This window comes from Xiphias gladius, chromosome 24, assembly GCF_016859285.1.
Source record: "Xiphias gladius isolate SHS-SW01 ecotype Sanya breed wild chromosome 24, ASM1685928v1, whole genome shotgun sequence".
Taxonomy (NCBI): Eukaryota; Metazoa; Chordata; class Actinopteri; order Istiophoriformes; family Xiphiidae; genus Xiphias; species Xiphias gladius.
In genome coordinates, this window is record NC_053423.1 from 13,560,236 (window position 1) to 13,567,179 (window position 6,944).

Consider the following 6,944-nt stretch of genomic DNA (forward strand, 5'->3'; position numbering starts at 1 on the left):
GGAAGTTTTCGTTTGCATTCAATCAAACCTGCTAATGAATCTGACTGTCAACTGGTAATGAAGGAAAGTGCTTCTAGAACAGAAATTTATATGAGAGACATTTGAGATTAATTAAAAGTGTTTTTACTGGAATTCAAAGGAATTTTATTTCAATTTCTGAATGCAAGAAACGAAGAACAGTCTATCAGTCTGTCTTGACTGTATAAATCAGTCTCAAACCCTGCATTTGTGCTTTGTTAGAGTATTTATTTTGAGGGGAGCAGGATGAACAAAATAAACTGTTATTTTTGTATGTTTACGCTGCAGATTGTGACAACACTGCACAAGATAGTGGAGGTGAATCAACAGCATTTTTGCCCTAAACCTCCAGCTATACACCTGTAAGACATCAAGTGTGGACAGCCACGATAAAAGTGTCTATCTGGTACAAATTTTTGATGTTTTTCTTCACCAATACTCTGATACTGAACCTCAGTGGGCATGGTCAGTTTCCTGTTTCCATGGAAACCGATAGAGTTTCAGCAGAGAGTCATGATCAGAATTTCATTGAGAAAGTAAATCTGTTTCCACACATGAGAAAGGTTGGGCTTGAGTGATGCCGAAGACAGATGAGTGTGTTTGTGTGAGCCTGGAAGGAGCTGGATCGTGTGATATTTACCATTTTTATCAGCCCTCCGTAAAATCTGTAATGAGAAAGGGAAAAAAAGGAGAGTCAACAAAGGTTTCACATCATCAAAGTTAAAATAAGTGTGTGTGTGTGTGTGTGTGTGTGTGTGTGTGTGTGCATGCGGGGATCATCAATCACACTCTCAAAAGCAGTGTGTCGTTAAATTATTGATAGCGCTGTCCCACAGTCCAGAGGAGATGAAAGGCAAAGTGCCAATGACCACAGCTTTAAAAGAGTCACCCCCACCAACCTCAAAATAGATTACACTTTCTCTCCTTGTCATGTTTGCCCATGTGAAGTAGAATCTGAACAGGTTCTAAAGGTGTATTTACACATCATCACTATGGGCTAAATCTGCCTGTATAATCCTTTATGTGCAAGATCTTAATTTTAAATTGAATCCCAAAATGGGGGAAAAAAATGTATGGATTTTCCCTCCTAGAATGGGTTTGACTCTGTGCCACATAAGGATAAAGATACAAATTTAAAAATCCACCAGCTTTCTCTAGTTCTTGGCATGGGGTCCTGTGTTCTGACTTACATATTTCAAATTTTCCTGCTAATCCATCTTTGCTGCTCCTTTTGCTGTCCAATACCCACACAGACCTACTCTCCCTGTCTATCTCACCTCTACCTGTTACTCATCTGTCATCCTTCTCTAATTTAGAAGTAAGGAATGTATTAACGCTAAAAAGAAAAATACCGTTAACCCTTTGAAATCTTCTATTATCTAGGACAGCAATGATTAATCGCTTAGTCAATCAACAGAAGATTAATCAACAACTATTTTTATAATCATCTGATCAGCTGAATAAGATGATAGTCACTAATGGCTTACAGTAAACTAAATATCTTTGGTTTTGGACTGTTGGTTGGACATAAGTCAATTTATGAGGCTCGAGCATAATATGAGGTATTTTTCACAGTTTTCTGATGTTTTGTAGACCAAATAATGAATCGATTAATAAAGAAAATAACCCGCAGATTAATTGATAATGAAAATAATCATTAATTGCTACTTAATCTGCTCTCCAAATACTCCTCCAAAGGGCTACTCTTCTTCCTGCTCTTACCAAATGATGTATGTATTCGTGATTCAGCTCACATTGATATCACCATCATTGTTTTGAACCTTGTAATGACGTACGACTGGGCCTCATCGTCTAATCTCGTCCTAATGAATCTTTTACACACAATGAGTAAAATGAATTAATTTAACCAAGAAGAGGAATGGATTTTTTTCCTTTATCAGATCTGATCTGGAGCCAGCATGTGCGTTTTACTGACACACAGCTGGTCGAGGCTGAAACTCATCCAGGAGATGCCAAGAAATGAAAGAACCGACACCCTGTCGACCAGCTCGCCTCTGAAGAAGACAAGCAGTGGTTTCACTCCCCGTCAGTCACCGCCCGAAGATAAAGCACCTGTTCGGCATCAGTGAGACATTTGATGTGATGGATACGACTTCCCACTTTGATAAATCTTGGCTCCCATCTGTGCATCCTCCCCTGTCTCTTTCAAACACTGAAGGCAGCCAGCGGGTATATGGTTAAGACATCACAAGTTAATGAAACAGTGGAGCAATGAGGTGAACATAATGAGGTGGCGGATACCGAGGCACAAAGCAGTGCCATCAAACGAGGGAGGGAAAGCTCATGAGGGAGAAGCACTAAGACAATCATTAGCTGTAATGATACATGTACTGTATATCATTGGATTTAATTATCAAATCCTCACCGTCTAAGAAAAAAAATCTACAAGTTCGGGGAATCTTATTCTCATAGTATTCCAAGAACTATAAGATTGTAAGTTTTTAGGTACAGATGTCAATATAACTTTTTGCATAATTGAACTATTTTTGGCTTATTAAGGTCAGCAAGAATGACACCCTGACTTTTATCAAAAAAGTAGACTTCTAGTATTTCATTATTTCATTATTCATAAATTGGTTTTGAACAATGACATGTAGATGGATGGCCGGCCTTTGAAATCACGCCAAGAAGCTAAATTAAAGGTCAGGCATGTCAAATTAATTAATTCCATAAAACAAGTAACCCTCTCTACCCGGCACACGCTAGAGGGATAAATATTAACTAAGGTCATTCAAAACCTCCAACAAGTAACCATTAAAATCACTGAAATTTGTATTTGAATATTAAAAAAGCATGGCTTTCTCCATAAGCAATTAAAAAAAAAAAAGATGATAGTTTTACACCTGTTTTTTCTGCTACTGTGATATATAGATTACTACCTAGGTCTTGACACTAAATGATAACATAATCATACATAAAACTGAAGTTTCTGCGCTTATTCAAAGATCAAAAGGAGTGCAGACACCTCAGTGTAAGCATTAATAGTGAGGAAGAAATTTCTTCTGCGAGTAAAGATGAACCTTTTTTATTTATTTATTTATTTATTTTTACTTACATCAATGAAGATCGACATTCCCTTTTTGAGCTCCAGTTGAGCGCTGGGCTCCTCGGATACAGACGGAGCCTCCTCTGAACAATCCATCATCCGAAGTGCGGCTTCAGTAGTCAACTGCAGAGGAACGCGTCCGCCTGAGCCTCCTGTGCGCTCGCTGCCACTGGTCAGCAGCAGGCGACTCCGTGCTGCTGTCAAACCAGCCGGAATGAAACACGCGACTTCCGAAGGAAAGCTTCACAATTCAACTCTTCTTTTCGTTACTTTATCAAAAACGCCAGGATAAAAATGGCTATTTCCCGCAATGCTTTCACGCCACGTGTTGAACCTCAAACGTGATCTCATTACGCTGCGGATCATTTTGAGGGTAAACTCTGCATTAGGCCCACACGCAAACACGGACATGTATATGCTTTTATTTTGACAAAAAAAAAAAAAAAAAATCCCTACACTTCCTGACATATACTGGCTGTTTAGGTCTGTTTTGACACGGTCATGTGTCAGCTGTTGCTATGATGAGTCCAAACCTGGTCGCTCCAATGTCGTGGTGCATAGTCAAATAAACTTCCACCGACAGATCACAGAAAAATGTCTTCGGTAGCAAATGCATCGCACTTAACATGTCTGCAGTACATAATCTACAGTCAAATGAGCAGCACAAATGGCCACCATACTGTATATATGCCCAGATAAGAGGGCTATATATAGCCTAACTTTTTGTTAAAAGACACAAAGGCTGATAAAAGGTCCTTTCAGCTTGAATGAAATCAGTCGTTCATAATGTCCCCTCTATGCCCTTTGACCTTTACCCCCTAGGTAGTCATAAAAATGTGACCTGGATCATTTGAGACTTTTTTTTTGTTGTTGTTCTTTTTGTGAAAGATAAAAACTAACCTTGTAAATATTATAGCCAGGACAGTCTTTTAAGGGTTTCCAAGTTTACACTTGCTCAGCCACTTTCTTTATTTGTTCTGTTAATAATTGTTTTTCTTTAAGTTAACAAACTTGTAAAGCTTCTTAAACTACATTTTCAGTTTGTAAATTAAATATTAAAAATGTCTTTGATTAGAAACACTAAATAAATATGATACTGTAGCTTATGTTGGTTTGCCCCAAATGAACAGTTAGGAAGTTTTTATTTGCATTCAATTAAACCTGCTAATTAATGTGACCGTCAACTATTAAATGCTTCCACACTGGTAGGGAGCAACCATCACACTTGAATGCGATTGTGACAAACAACTCGAGGTACTTGGATTGTTTGTAAAACTGTGTAACAGTTCCATCTAGTGGACCGCTACGACAGCACACAAACATACTTCAACATACAACATAAACAAATCATAGAAGTGGAGGGAAGTAACTAAGTATATCTACTGAAGAACTGTACAATTTTGAGGTACTTGTACTTTGTTTGAGTATTTCCATTTTATGCTACTTTATACTTCCACTACACTACATTTCAGAAGGAAATGTTGTACTTTCTATTCCATTACATTTATTTGACAGTTTTAGTTACTAGTTACTTTTGAGATGAAGATGTTACACAATGGATAATATAACAAGTATTTGAAATACCCCACATTGTTGAAGATGAAACCAGTGGTTTCCAACCTTTTTGGCGTCTGATGTCATATAAAAAACGGTGTGTAGTCAGGTTCACATTTTAGATGTCTATGAGTTGATAACATTTCCACCAAACAATTTTTTCCCTCTAAACTTGTCATATGGTTTCAATAAATGTTCGAATGCTCCTATATCTCACCAAAAATCAAAGATTACCGAAAAAGTCCAAAAACTGAAAACAGATTTGTGTGTCGGAACTATTTTTTTTCTTTCCTCTCACATTCATCATCTCAGATTTATCTGGTGTCGCTGTAGTAGTTCAGACTATCTCCACCTCCAGCAGTTACAAGAGTAACATACTGCCTCACACTGATGCCTCAGTATTAATCATCTAATGATGTCAGATGTAATAATTTATCAGTCAGAGGGACCGAACCAGCACTTTTACTTTAATGTATAACTACATTTTGCTGCTAATACTTATGTAGTTTTACTTAAGTAGTATTTTTCATGCAGGACTCTTACTTGTAATGGAGTATTTTTACATTGCTGTATTGGTAATTTTACTTAAGTAAAGGATCTGAATACTTCTTCCATCACTGGTCATCAGTAGTCAAGGACTTCAGTGAAAAAGCTTTTGAGAAAGACTCGTAGCAGTAGCTAGTTTTTTGATGACTACCACCTAAAGGCTTTCTTTACCCACAGCTGGGAGAGCCAGGGGCTGAGCAGCATTAGATGCATGAATGCACTTATTGTCTGCTTCACTCCCCTCATTATGAATTTATGGTAAGTATGCCAGGCAGGGAGATTCCCTTTAGGCTACTATATAATACTGTATGCTCACAGAAATACAGAAGAATATGTGTAGGAGAATATCCATACAAACTCTGTTGCATACTATAAATCCCGAATACGGTAAGCTGTATGTTATAAAGTTTTTGTTTTAATCGAAAATTGGTTAATTAAATTTTATAAGTGTGATAGGACTTCCCTGAATGCTGGATGTCCATACAACTTATTTCCAGTATTAGAATGTAATCAAGTACATTTACTCAAGTACTGTTCTTCAGAAGCCTACAATTCTAAGATGCTTGTACTTCACTTGCGTATTTAAATTAAATGCTATTTATACTACACTTCAACTTCTTCTACTTCTACATTTTAGAGGGATTTTGTACTTTTCACTCATTAATTTGACAGTTAGAGTTTACTTAAACTGTAGATTTGACATGAAAATTTGAGAAGCCTATGATGCACTAAACAACCCAACAGTAGCCTACATAAAGTAGTTAAAATTAGTTGCAACTCAGCCACCTACAAAAATGCTGCTTACATGTTAATTTGTGAGTAGTAGTAATCCAATAACATTAATGATATAATAATATAGCACTCTGAAATGGGCCATTCTGCATAATGCGTACTTTAGGTTGCTTACTTTAGGTACATTTTGTCAATAACATCTATGTAAATTTACTTAAGTAAAGATTTAAATGCAAGACTCTTACTTTAATGGATTACTCGGAAATGATGGTTGAAAGATTGGAGTACTTCTTCCACCACTGCTACTTTCAGAATAGTTTATAAACCTATTTCTGAACAGTGTTGGAAAGTAACTAAGAAAAATTCACTGAAATATCTTACAACTGAAGTTACTAGTTACATTGCAAGTTAAAAATTTCCAAAAAAAACATAATGAACTTATAAAATATAGTTCATGTTATAGGTTAAACAACCCAACAGTATAAATAGTCCTGGGGTTGAGATTCAACTAAGTTACTTTCAAACGTAGGTTAAATAACAGAAAGACCTCTCCGTATAATGTTATGCAGTTCAAAAACACTAACAACTACAGCCTCCAAAATGATCAAAAAGTTGAATCAACACCTCTTTAACACAGTTTAAAAAAAAATTTAAAAAAAATAATGAAAAAAATAAAAACTCAACAGTATTGGCTTCATGAAGGTAGAATTTATTTCAAGAATGTTGGAGTCATCAGACTGCATTAGTTTTAGCTAGGTGTTCCTAATAAACTGACAACTGAGTGTGTATAAAAATGTGACAGTGACAGGGGCCACTCTGCGTGAAGAGTACTATAGCATTTTTACGCTAAGTATGGTTTTGCTGATGATACTTCAGTACTTTTATTTGAGCTAAAGGTAAAGGATGTGAATATCTCCTTCACCACCATTCTGACATCAGAATAATTTGTGAGCATATCTTCTTCCTCCTAAATAATAAACACCCCCCCCTATCAGTTGAGTTCTGTGCAACTGGATACAACTCCAGC